Below are 14,733 nucleotides of genomic sequence, written 5' to 3' on the forward strand. Positions count from 1 at the left end.
AGGTTCCCTACCTTTTTTGTTATGAGCATTTACTTGTTTATACATTGTTATCACCATCCATATTCTTATTCCTTCTGCAATTTCTATCATGATGACTAATGATTTTACACATATTGCAATAACATGGTACGTTCTCATAGTCAAATTCCACGAAAAAAGCAAAGCATTTCCTTTCCATTAGCACCTTCCACTTTAAATCACTTGTCAGGTCAATATCAACAAAACCTTAATAGAGTGTCCTAATGTACGATCAAATATAGGCTTACTAGTTACAACATCTGTACATATAGGGCTTCCAACACTAATAGCTATAGCAAACAATATTTTTGGGCGCCAGTACTCTTGTGAAAAATAAAAAAATATGTAACCATAACCAGTGACGGATCCAGTAAATTTTAACATGTGGGGGCAAGATTTTATATGATAAATAGTTATACAGAATTTTTAGCAATAAATTAGTAACATTATTTTTTTGACAAGATTAGTAACATTATTATGATTGAGCAAAATACTTGATATTATAAACATTGTACCGTTATATATTGAAAAAATTAAAAACTCATTAACATCTACAAATTAAAATTGTTATTTATGTGTCTTTATATTTCAAAAGTATGGTAAAAATCATTTAAAATTCCATCTCAAATGCATTTACACATTTGATTTTATAAAACTCATGAAAAAAAAAACTCTTTTTATTGTATAAATTTTATTTAATGAGGACAATCTATTATTTTAAGAAGGGGAGATAACTAAAATATCAAAGATTTAACAAATAATATAAAAAAATTGCTTACATTTGAGACCAAAGAGAGTATAGTTTAAAATTAATTTACAAACACGACATTGCTTTACCTTCAATGTATTAGTTTGGTCATGTGGGGTCAACATACAATTTAAAGTGGGGTCAAAATGCAAAATCATATGCTAGAATTGCTTGAAATAGAAAGCAAGGAGTGGGGTCAAGTGACCCCAATGTGGTACACTTGCATCTGCCTGACCATAACTGAGCTGATGTATTGTGTTGCAAGCTAGAATTAAAGTCCTTAGACCTGGAAAGAAGCTTGAGTCATCTAGTGTTCAAATTCCATGATTCCACAAATCTCACACTTCTAGCAACTTCCTGAATTGAAAAGTGGATTCATAGAATTCCTTTCCTAGAGACGTCACGTCCCATCTTCCTAGTTTCTTCTAGAGTGCTTTTATTACGAACGGCAACAACTGTTAAGGGTGTGGAACTCTTTGGTCAAATGATACGATCATGTAAGTTGTGTTTGCATGCTTCTACTCCCAACAAATACTCTCCTCAGGGATTGTGACTGTAATTCGATCTCCCTTTTACGGTGGTAATTGGCTAGCTGGTATATCACGAACATTATTCGAGACTTGCGTGAATGTTGTGTTTTTGTACTTGGTTTTTGTGCTATCGTTGGTTCATTTTTTTCAGCAAGACAAGGTCGGGGGTTATTGTTTGAACAAAATGTGTTTAACAATGTCTCTTTAAGTTTTGATGATAACAAGGTATTAAAAGTGAAATTGAATATGCTAATATTTGTTCAAGTGTGCACGACCGTAGACTAAAATTTTTAAGTCTCAAAACAATGTATTGGTTCGGAAGAACAAATGAGAGCAAAAGAATTTACAAGAGAAGCTTGGTTGCTAGCTCGAGTCTAAAGACATCGTAGTCCGAAGACCATCGAAACCGATTGTTAGAGTCCGAAGATCACCAGAGTTTGAAGACCATCGTAGTACCGAAGAACCCGAAGTTAGTTATGTTGAATATTTGAAGACACAAATGTGCGTAAGAAATAGAACACTGGAGCAACAAATATTTCGAAGAATTAGAAGGCATTGGATGTTTATCCACCGAAGAAGGTCAAAGAAAGGACAATAGTACAATTGTACAACCACTACTCCACTACTCCAACATTTCCCGTGCATAGTACAAGCTACAACCGTGTCTCTCGCCGGTTAATTCTCCATACAAGGAATGATTTTCAAATTATTCCATCATAGGACATTATCCAAATCAAGCAACAATTCATTGATGATTGATCAAGCTTCAATAATGACTTTTTAATGTGCCGGAACCTCTACAACGTCTCTTTCGTACCTCTATATAAAAGAATGAAGACTTGAAGATTAGTAGAGACTCTACAACATTTAAACTCGTGCTAAAACTCGCTGAAATTGTTGTCCATCAAACACTTAGAATCTCTTAACAACTTTCATATCTTAGAAATTCTAGAGTTTTATAGTCTCGATTTGTTTTGTATTGTGAACACCATCGATTGTATATCAAGTGTTCAAACCAAACTTATTTCTTTGTAATTTGTTTGTTTAGAAGTCTCTTGCTTTTGTGCTTCGAGCATATGAAATTTCTTACTTGTGTGCTTGAGTATTTGATGTCTCTTGCTTCGTGTGTTTGAGCATTTGCAATCGCATTGGATTATAGTGAAATTCTCCTTTGAAGTGCAAGGGGGATTGGACTACTTCCGGATTGCGGAAGGAACCGAATAATTGCTTTGTGTCTTTCTCTTCTCTCTCTCTCTCTCTCTCTCTCTCTCATTTTAATATCCGCTGCTACTAGACTAGAACATTGTTCCGGACTCGAACTCGATAAGACTCGGACTCGAACTTAGTTTAAAAAGAAGAAAAAGCTAACACAATTCAACCTCCCATTCTTGTGTTTTTCTCACCTTTAGTTATAACAAGATTGAAACCATATGATGAAGATTTCTTTAGGTGGTGGGGGTTGGGAGGGATGAGGGAAGAGATGATGAATAGTTTTTCATAATTCTCTCGGAGCAAAAAGCTTTTATATCCTTGTCTTCAATTGGGCCATACCTAAACTTAAATTAATGACTATTACTTTTTCCACCATTCTCTATTCTCACGTGTCCCGCAAAAAAATACAAAAATACCCCCAGTCCGTATTATGAAATCCGAACCAAATTGTTAGCATTTTTGGATTACGAAATGTGAAATGTTACGATCCGTGATTTTTTGTGTTTTCTTTAATGTCAAAGGTCTATGTTGACCGTAATATAACCCTCGCATAAGCTGCAAAAAAATTGCGGGTTATATGAACGGTAACAAATGACCATGACACCACAAACACTCCTAAAAAAACTAATTTTTTTTGAAGAAAACGTAAGAAAAGAGGTGAAGTGAAGAATGAATGAAATTGTTGAAGATCCAAGCCTATTTATAGCCTTAAATCAATCCTAGATCGTAACTACAATCAATTATAACGTGTTCCACCGTCCAACCGTCAAAAAATGCATTAAATCATCCACTAACCGGGCAAACCTTTGGTGAAACGCCACCGTCCAAAAAAAACGGAGGGTTTTCAGATTATATAAATCGAAAATCACAAAAAAAAGGATTATATAATCCGAACAACACTAGAATGTCTATTTGGAGGGTTTTCATGAAAATGACATAGAAAATCATTAAAAAAATGAATAAAAAAAAACAAGTAAGTAGCTTAAAACAACATAAACAACATAATATTCTAGGATGGTGTTCGAATAGGTGCTCTTGAACTCGATCCACTGGCCCGCCAACCGACATATTTCTATCGGCAGGCCAACCGGATCGAGTTCATAAAAACCTTTTTGGATTCAAATTTGCTACATAACGATGAAAGACAAGGTATGTGTTTCAAGAGGATTGTTTTGAGTTGGATCCCGCTGCCTTTCCAACCGAGATATTTATATCGCCAAGGCACCAAGATCTAGCTCATAGCAACCTCTTGGTATTCAAAGAGGAGAGAATTGTTTCGAGTTTTATTTTTTGTGTGTTTTGCAGCAAATAAACCAAGGCAGCAAGATCTATCTATATATTTTTGACAACATGTTGAAGATCTTCATCATGCCGTTAAACAGAGCGCAATCTATTTGCGACAAAGATGAGAAAGATCCTCAACACAATGACAAAATTTTCTATGATTTCTTTGGTGTGTTTGTGTGTTTTACCGAAAATGAAGATGTAAACCGAAACACCTTATTTATATAGGTATTCGAATGTTGTGCACCACGAAACTTGTCGGTGCAATGTGGTTCATACAATAGAATCCTAAGCTGAAGGGAATCATATTATACAATATGAATTGCACTTACACCTTATAAATTGAGTTTAATTCCGATTTTTTTAGCGTTTAAATGAACATCTTTGCCGTAAAGTAACGCTTAATGAAAATTTAGATAATATATATTATTTAAAACATAATAAAAAAACGAATTCAACAACATATAAATAACACGTAATAAAAATAACACGAAACACGTAATAAAAACAACATAAAACATGTAATTAAATAAAACATAACACATCATCACAGGATCATCTAAATTAATGTCTACGTGTGGTGCGTCCATTAGTGCCCCGATCTCTTCGTAGTTCATAGGCCGGATCATACTTTGTTGAATATGTTTAACATACCCGACCAACGAAACACCCAACTCGATCGGCTCTCTAGTACGTATTGACCATAGATCGAGAACATGGTTCTCATGTCGTCGTCGTTCATGAGCTTCATCCCGCTGAACCGCACACTCCCACTCCGAGACGGTCGACGGACGTCGATACTCAACACCATCCACTCTCCGTGTGTCTCTGTAGTTGAGTTCGAGGTTGATTTGATTCACCGACCCTTCAACCCGCGAGGGTGACATCATTGGGAATCCCGAACAGATAGGGTGGTTTCCCCCTCGCCGTATTAAACTACAACTAGCTTCGGTGTTCGAATCAAAGACAATGTTTTCCATTGTTTTTTGTTGTTGTGTGGTTTCGGTTATGAAAATAGGGACACCTATTTATAGAGGTCTCGGGCGTTCGGATCACGAAGCTTGTCGGTGCAATGTGGACTACAGGAAAAAAATCATGATTCAAATTATATAATCCAAAATATCCCTCACCCAACATAAGGTGCGCATTTTCCTTCATTTTTCACCAATATCAAATCAATTCATATTATATAATCCGAAATCCATAGGAGAAACTCGGATTATATAATCCGAACTTAGTCAGCTTTCTTTGGCCGGTGGTCTGCACCACAAACAACACGTTTTCAAAGGTTATTATCAGGCATTATGCTAGTGAAAACCCTTTGAACACGTTTTTTGACTCACCATTATGGGGAGTTACAACCTATGCTCAAGTATTTCCTATAAATAGCCTCCAAAATGCCACAATTTCTCACACCATCACACCCTCTCATCCTCTTCCTTCTATGCACAATGTGTTTTCATCGTTGGCCTTTCATAAAAAGAGGCTACTTTGGAAACTCGGGGATTCTATAAACGGACAATGAGGAAGGCAACGCGCCGCAAAGAAACACGGTTTGTACGGGTGTCGTGTCGATTTGTCCGGGTGCAAGGTTGATCATCAAAGTCTCTTTCGCCCCGGAAACAAACCTAAGCTTTAGGTGTTTGAATATTCTATGTAATAAGCTTTAAGCTTCAACTTTATTGTAAATGTATTAATTATATTAATAAAATGAGATTTTATGTATATTATTGTTGTTCATTTATTTTTGTTTATATTTGCATTTATTTTATGATTTTGACATCTAAATAATGTAAAATAAAGCAAAGTGTATTCAAATTATGGTAAAAGGAATTTTCGGATTATATAATCCAAAAGTTTCGGAAATTGATTTCGGATTTCATAATCCGAATAGTATTTTTGGAATTTTATAGGACGCACGAGAACATAGGAGGGTGAGAAAAGTAATAATCTAATTAAATTGTTCCAAATTGCATTATGATCCATGAGGCTTCTCCACAACCATCTTAATATATAATACGAAGGTTCACAATGCATGCCTAAACCTCGAAAACCCTAAACCTAATTTATATCTCACAATTACCTTTATGTCCTCCCCGCCTTTTTGGAGGGTTTTGAAAAATATTTATGAAAAAATTCTCTCCAAAGATTCGAACCCATGACATATTGGTTACTTCAAAGCATTTAGACCACCAAACCACTTACTGTTTTTGTGATATGCTTTGGCTTCCACTACATGATATCCAACATTAAACTCCCTTTTCTAAAAACCAATTAATTCTTTTTCCTTTCTTTCCAAACGGTTTTGAACCCTTTTTTCTCCTTCGCAATCTAAACCCAAAAGTTTGTGATTTTCAACCATTTTTTCCCTTCATACGGTAACTTTTTTCCAAAAATTTGTTCATTGTTTAAACATGTCGACAACTAATGATATAGTCAATCTAATGCTTATATATAAAAATCAAAATAAATCATCTCTTTTACTTTATCTATGTCATTTCTTTTTTTTCAACTTCAATACACCATTTTTTTTCATTGTTCCATCTCCCTCTCTCTCACTTCTCTCGTTCACTATCACCATTCATTATCCACACCATCAGTGCAGTAACCAAACAATCATCACTAACCAACTGTCACCATCGTCACCGTTAACAAACCATCGTCGCAGCCAACTTTTATCACGTCATTACCATCACCGCCATGACAATGACTCCGTCGCCGCAGTCCCCTCGATCCTCTCTAGCGATCTCATCCTTGATGTACTTTCGTTTCTTCCTATAAGATCTTTTCTTCGATTCAGGTATGTAAGTAAGTGTTGGAAAACCCTAATTTCCGACCCCACCTTTGTGAAATTGCATCACTCGTAAATCACAATCACAAACACGAAATTCACTATTCGCACTTTGCAGGTTAAAGAATTCAGGTGGTGGTTGCGGTTATGAAAACAGACCAATGTCTCTTCGCTGCTATCATTTATGGTATTAGATGATTCTTTATCTTTTATGGTATTAGATGATTTGCTTTGTGAAATTGAGAGTAACCGAATCATTGAGGAATTAAATAACTTCGAATTATGTTGTCGTAGGAAAGAAACTAATAGAAGGTATGTATGTTCTCTCTAATCTATTTCTCTAATCATGGTTGTGTGATATCCGGTGTTCATTCTTTTGCAAATAAATTTCTGTAGCATCTAATTCAGTTAACTATCTATTTTGATTGCGTCTTCTTTGGTTTTTTCAATTTTCAAACTTCCTTGAGATGGACTAGACATGAGAATGTTGTGATTGTTAATCTTTTATTGTTTATTTGATAAAATTTTGTCTACACATTTTGCGTATGGGGAACAATTGTTTCATTGTGCTTATAAAAAAGTTGTTTCATTGTGATTATAGTAGAACGTGCTAAAACTACTATTACTTAATTCATATATTCCATTTGATTGTTACTGAACTTTTTTTTAATTCTTACCTTTTGATGTTCTAAACTTTTTTTTTTAATTTGTAGGTTTTAATGAAGGTGCACACAGTTATAGTTACTTGAATCTGAAGAGAAAAAGAGCACGAGTGTTGAAAGGTCCACATTTAGTTACACTCGGTATCACCACTTCGTATCTCGTTAAGTATAACTAATTTCCTAAATCTCCGTGAAGTGGTAACTCGACAATATATTTTCTCTGCAACATACTCTATTATAAGATTGGAAAAAAGCATCGTATTAAAACCTTACACGCAACTCATTGTATCTACAAAATGCATGCAATCAGCTCAACTTATGTTTTAAAGTTTGGTGACCGTTAAACCATAGTAGTTACAACACACATAATATTTTCTCGCTAAACTTTGTCACTTAATGCCTTGAACAGACGCTATTTGACATCTTAGTATAGTAAATTGCCGACCGGTCTCTATAATGTTATCATTCCGAGCAACCTTCTATGAACAATGTACCTTATTATAATCTCATTGCTTATGACATTATTACCATCAATCATAACTTCATATCCGTTACGTATAGCTAATATTCTAATTTTTCAAGAAGCAAGAACTGATGCAATTATTCACCGCAAGATAATCTAAGAAACCATGTTATCTTATCCATCGCTGCATCTAATATCTTAAATTGCGATGACTCGTTAAACCAAGATTGCAAGCTTACAAGGCATAAAATGCATTCAAATAAACTTTGCCTTTTTTCTCCCGGAAAGGAAATTTTTGACATCTACCTATAGTCAATTCATAACCGATCTCAAGTTAGTTATTATTCAAATCATAATTCTATGTTTCCCTATGTAGCGGCGAGTATCCAAAATGATTAAGATATTCGTTTCGAACAACTATTCGAAAACTAATCTTTGTGGACAAACTACCATATATTTAATGTCAGTTTCAACAAATGAAACACCCGTATTTGTTAGTATATGGTGGAGATGGTTCTCATATTTTAGATTGCGGCGAATTTTTGAATCATTCAAATCATTCTAAATACAATGTTGTTTACAAGGAAATTTTTCGTAATGTACCAACATGATTTGTTCCCTTTTTTTAAGTTGTATTATTATTTTTAACATTGTATTTACTTAAATAGATTATGAATTAACAGTATAATTGAATATTTTGTTTGCCATCAATATGACCCGTGCGGCAAAGACGGTGCAAGGTCTAGTTTAGACAATAAGGACATACCGAACACTCAACAATACTTTTTGAACACACATTTTTGACGGCGACACCGCATTATTTTTTTTAAATTTTTGTTATGAAAAAAAAATCTCTTTTTAAATATAGAGGATGGTTTTTGTCATGCAAAATTTGGAAATAAATGTCGTATTTGGTCATTTGTATGAAACTATGTAATTAGTATTTGGTCATTTGTATGAAAATATCGGTGGTAAATTGCTAATTGAGTTATCGGTAGGTATTTTTTAGTGTAATATTTTATTTTAAAATTAAAAGCGTTAAGTAACCGGCCGTGAAAGCCCGTAGCCCGCAAAGGGCCGGGCTTGGACAAATATTTTATAGCCCGTTTATCTTCCGGGCCTTTTTGGCCTGGCCCGCAAATGCCCAAGCCCGTCATGGACCGGCCCGTCCCGGCCGGGTAGCCCGTTTTGACAGAATAGATCTGAAGTGAAACATAGATTTGTTTTGCATTGGTTATAATCCTATTTCATTCCTTGTTGTGGCAGTCGTCATCAATCCAAGAAGAGGTCCATCAATCAAAATTCAAATGCACACCACAAAAATACAGAAAAGATGTATACACTTGAGTAGAAGACAAAGGAATGTCGTAATTCAAAGAATAAGGTCTTTTCGGATGGAGTAATGATATTTTGACAACCATTTCACGACAACTTTTGTGACAACCTTACTTTCCTTATTTCTCATTGGTCAAAAACAATAGAGAGAAAAAGGAAGAGAGAGGATAAGTGCACCATGTGAGTATGAGAGAGAAAGTTGTACAAAAGTTGTCATAAAATGGTTGTACAAATATCATTTCTCTTCCGGATGAGTACAAAGAAACACCACTTTAGGACCTAACTATTTTTATTTTTAAGCCAACAGAAACAATGATCCACACATTATTCAAACGCCCTCATGTGATGTTTAGGTTTTTAGTTGAAATTATGTGGTTCAAATGTCCAAATGCGTCCCATATGTGGCCAATAATGTTGACTTGCATGTGGTAGATGGTTGTTTTGAATTGCGTATCTTCAAATGCTTTGGAGATTTTTGAAAGGGTCAAATCCAAAGCATTATCGTTGGCCAACCTCACATGCTAGATTTTTTTTTTTGTTGCATGTACTTGCTAGATATAATCTTACAAAGCAACTTTTGATGTGGTCCTTGTTTAGAAAGATGTTGTTCATACTTCACTCAATGGTGTGAAACACCAGTAATTTACCTATATAACTTCATCGGTAGTTAATTGCCGATGAATTTTTAACCGACGGCAGCTTAACTGTCGACGGACATTTACGTCTTTTACTCGTGTTTTTCAACCAAACCTAAAGTGTCAACAACAATCTTCCCTTGTTTATGGTTGAGAACTACGGGCTAATAACTCACCCCCCTAAAAATACAATGAGCCAAAAATGAGCTTGTATCATTTAGAATTTGAAACTTGACCCTGACTTGCCCTCAATACATTTAACCCAAGAATTATAAAGCTGAAACATAACTATACTTTCCTCCGCATCATTATACAATAATATTAAGATATACTATCGTAAAAAAAAATTAAGTACTACCAACCCCCTTTCCAAGAAATCAACCCTAGTTTTCTCCATCAATGTTCTCTCTTCCATTTTCTTCATTAATGGGGTGTTTTGGATCAATTTTTGATCCGAAATCATTCATCTTCATCATTTCCTCTCAATTTCAATCCAAATAACCGATTTTCACAAGGATCTAGATTTTTTCCTTCATGAGTCCGAAAGCGACCAGAGATGAAAGCGACCTTTCTTCAAAACATGATAAACCGAGTTAGAGTCTCTAGGTATTACGTCATCCTCCGATGCTTCAAATTTCTTCGTAGTCTTGATTCCATCGGATGCTTCTTATCAAAGTGCATATTCTGATCAAAGTGTTTACTATATGGTTGACCATTCTTCACATTTTGTTCCAAGTTACAATAGCTTCTCCTTTGCTTCGTATGCTTTCATATGCGTCCGTAGTCTTGATATTTCGTAACCAAAATGTGACTTTGAGAGTCGAATTTAGTTTTATGGTCCCGCATACTTGAACACACAATAAGATGTCCAATTGTTCTTTCCTATTTTGTTATCATCAAAACTTCAGAGCGATTTGTTCAAACCCCATTTTGGTTCAAAAACCGCCGCTAACATCCCGCAATCAAAACCAGGTTACTAGTTCACTACTTTTTTGTGAAACCATACTTAACTTGCAAAAACTCCCCCATTTACCGCATTTATTTATTTTTTCAATATTATTTTCTATTTAAAATAAGTAACGCTAGTTGTTGGAACAAAATGAGTTTAAAAAATGCCTCTTAAGTTTTGATGATAACAAGGTATTAAAAGTTCAATTGAATATAGGCTAAAGTTTATTATGTCTTAATCAAAGTATTGGTTCTAAAAGAACAAATTGAAGAGCAAAGATTTTCAAGAGAAGCTTTGTTGCGAGTCGACTACGATGACTACTCGTAAGCCGGACCTCGACTCTGGAAGCCGACTCTAGAAAGTCGAAGAACATAGGAGCAGAAGCATTGGATATTAAGCTTTGATAGTTCGAAGATCAAGCACAATGATTCCGAAAGTCTCAAGGTCAATGGATGTCAATTTCATTAAAGGACAATGAAAGACAATGTGTACGAGTACGACCACTACCTCCAACATTCTCATGTGCATTGTACGAAGCTACAACCGTGTCTCCATTGGAAAAGAACGGTTAATTCCATATCAAGGAAATGATTTAAAATCATTTCTCCATAAGACATTAACCAAATCAAGCAACAAATCAATGTGATGAATCAAGCTTCTCAAATGACTATTTGATGCAATCGACACTTTTCAACGTCTCTTTTCTACCTCTATATAAAGGATTGAAGATTTGAAGACCAATAAGACTCTACAATATTTTTACTAGTGCCAAAACTCTGTCGAAATCATTAAGCATCAAACACTTAGAATTTCTTATTAACTTTCATATCTTAGAAATTCTTAATTTAGAGTCTCAGACAGTGTTGTATTTTGTGAACACCTTTGATTGTATATCAAGTGTTCAATCAAACAATATTCTTTGTAATCTTTGTTTGTTAGAATTCTCTTGCTTGTGTGCTTCGAGCAATTGTAATCTTGTGTGATTATAGTGAAAAATCTCTTGTAAGTGACAAGGGGACCGGACTACTTCCAGATTGTGGAAGGAATCAAGATAAATTGCTTGTGTCTATTTCTTCTCTCTCTCTCTCTCTCTCTCTCTCTCTCTCTCTCTCTCTCTCTCTCTCTCTCCCCCCTCTCTCTCTCTCTAGCTCTTTTATATCCGCTGCACTTAACTCTAAACATTGCCTCGGAGTTCGAACTCTATCAAAAGATAAACTTTGGACTTGATTAAAATCTAAGAAAAAGCTAACACAATTCAACCCCCTTCTTGTTTTTTTTCTTTCTCACCTTCGTTAGTTTCCTAGTTGGAACAACAATTCATGTGGTTACAATACTCACTTATCACTTTTCTACTTGATAATGATTTGGTACATTTTTCAAAATTGTCCAACAAAGCATACAACCGATTGGACTAACGCCGATAAAGTATGTGATTTGAAAGTGAATATACATGTATCATCAATAGGAGTAAATGGGTATCACTCGGTTTCACATTGTAAAACGACTAAAATGATGTTGAACGCTTTGGAATCTCTCTACGAGGGTATCGAAGATGTCGAACAATCAAAGATAATACACCTACTCAATAATATGAGGTATTTCTTATGGAAGAAGGTGAAACCATCTCTTCCAAGCAAACGAGATTTACTCATACTATTAATAAGCTAGAAAACCTGGGTAAGATTATCTCACACCAAGATTGCACTAATAAGGTTTTACGATGTATGTGATAAATATTTGGCAAGTGTACCAAAAATATATCGAAGTAATAAAATTTATAAGTTCGTATCCACAGGACCGTTTCAATTTCTACTCGGCAAAGACGTTAAAATTAAGGATGTATTAAATTTATAGGGTTGCCCTAGGCGATTGAGTTGATAGCATAAAAATAATAAATGGCAAGTAAATAAACCGGTTGGAAGATTATATGAAAAACAGATGATTAAGCTTTCGAATCCTCTATTGGTCTCTCGTGGTAGCTAAATTCTCTAAGTTCTCAATGTAAATTCAGCCTTTACGACAAATTAACTTATTAGCTTTGATCAATCTCTTGACTCAAAACCCTTTCCTAAGTTATAACCCTATTAATCTCTTAACTAGATTGAATAACTGTGGAAGCAAAGTCGAACGTTAATTTATATGTCATAACCCTCAATTTCCTATCTCTAGGTTCCTAGTGTTGAGTTAATCACAATTACTATGTCCGGTTCAATAGCTAGGGTTAGTAGTCAATTGAAACCTAAATTCAATTCAAACAATCGATAGAAGCTAGTGTTAATAGTCATGCACACGATATTAAGAAAAGCATTAAGCAAGAATAATTATGAATAAAAACTGAATTATATTGATAACAATAGAGTCAAAAGCTACATGGATTCACAGATACAATAGATTCATCTTGGCTTAATCAAAGGAAATTAGCTAAACATGATTAAAGGAACAAACAACAAAGTAAAAGAAATAAACCGATCGAATTGCATCATTGCCGGCTTTGCTCTTTTTAATCAATACTGCTGTTGTATTCCAATTCCCATGTGCTTCTCTCCTTCTCCTGTCTCGTGAAGCTCTTCTTCCTCCAAAACGTGGTCCACTGTGCGGCTCTTCCCAAAATTTGTGAATAATAATCATGCCAAAGTGTGATGCTTTTTATATAGGTTTATGTAACCTAGTTGTCACGTTTTCTTGCTCCAAAAGCTTGTTTCCTTTCTTTCTCCACAAGCTAAGCATGTCATGTTTCTTTTCTTTTTGCTCCAAGCCCATTTACTTGCTAAACTTTATATTCACACCACCTAATTCAAGCAAAACACTTGTTCATGTGTCATTAATTCATACGTGGTTGCAACTTAATTAAACCATCGTGGCACGTTTCGTGGTTCATCGTGCCACGAAATTTCCCGAACGCATCAGTGAACTCTACATCCTTGCAACGTGCCACGATTAGAGCAAACGTGGCACGATTCTTCACATTTTTTCCTCTTTTTCTCAATTTCTTCCTTTGGGCTCTTGTTCCTTGTTTTAATCTGATTTCACCATGAATTACAAGTAATTGACTCTCTAAATGCTATAAAAATATCATAAAAAGACTCTAAAAATGTGGAATGACGGACCGTCATCACAACCCCCAACTTGAACCATTCCTTGTCCTCAAGGAATCTACTTGCAATATTGACAATCGACAATAAAATAACAATTACTGATCAAGCGATAGTACCCAAAAGTTCAACACCTTACTAGCTAAAGATGAGCTAGTTTGACTTGTTAGCAACCACCAATTCACAACTCCACGCAACAATATGAAAAGGGTTCACACACAGTCGACATGCAATCTACATATTACCATAAGCTTGAAAAGTTTCTAAACGTCAATCGAATCAATGTCAATGCACACTTTGAGGTCTTTAAAGGGTTATAACGAGGCTTAGGTGAAGGTGGGATAATATTTGGATAAGTAGGCTATACAAAATTTGAGTTAGGCATTCCTACGGAAGTTAAGCACAAAATTCAATCCATCATTCATTCACCTTATGGAACAACAATTATTGCAAAGGTACTAGAGAATACTTGTAACTATTGGGACAATCGAGTTTAAAGTTACTCGATTTTCAATGTGTTGTCCCTTTTTCATTCTATTTTTTTTTCTTTCTCTTTTTTTTTTTGATACACCATTTTTGAGTGTATATACACCAATTTTTAATGTATTTTTCATGATAATGTTCCTTCTTTGTTCTCTAGTACCTCCACCCCCAACTTAGTTGGTTGCAAATTCCAATAACAACCCTAAACTTAATATTTAGCAACATTCTACAATGCCTAACTCAGAAAAACAATATGGGACAAGTCCTAAAAGTCTCTAAGCTTGTAATGCAGTTTGTTACCGAACAAAAAGATCTAAACCTACCGGCTCAATTTGGCTAAAGAAAGGATAATTATTCAAATATAAACAGGGTAGGCTTCAAAAAGGCTCACAGGACCAAGCACTTTTGCCTCGGTGTACTAATGACAAAGATCAATCGACAAGTAGAGAAACAATGCAAGTTCTAGAAATGTAAAAGCATGGAACATTCTATATAAGTAAATTGAAAAAAATAAAATTTGGCCATGAACCT

The sequence above is a fragment of the Medicago sativa genome, chromosome 5, assembly GCF_051527215.1.
Source record: "Medicago sativa cultivar Bolivia chromosome 5, Bolivia_mono, whole genome shotgun sequence".
Lineage (NCBI taxonomy): Eukaryota > Viridiplantae > Streptophyta > Magnoliopsida > Fabales > Fabaceae > Medicago > Medicago sativa.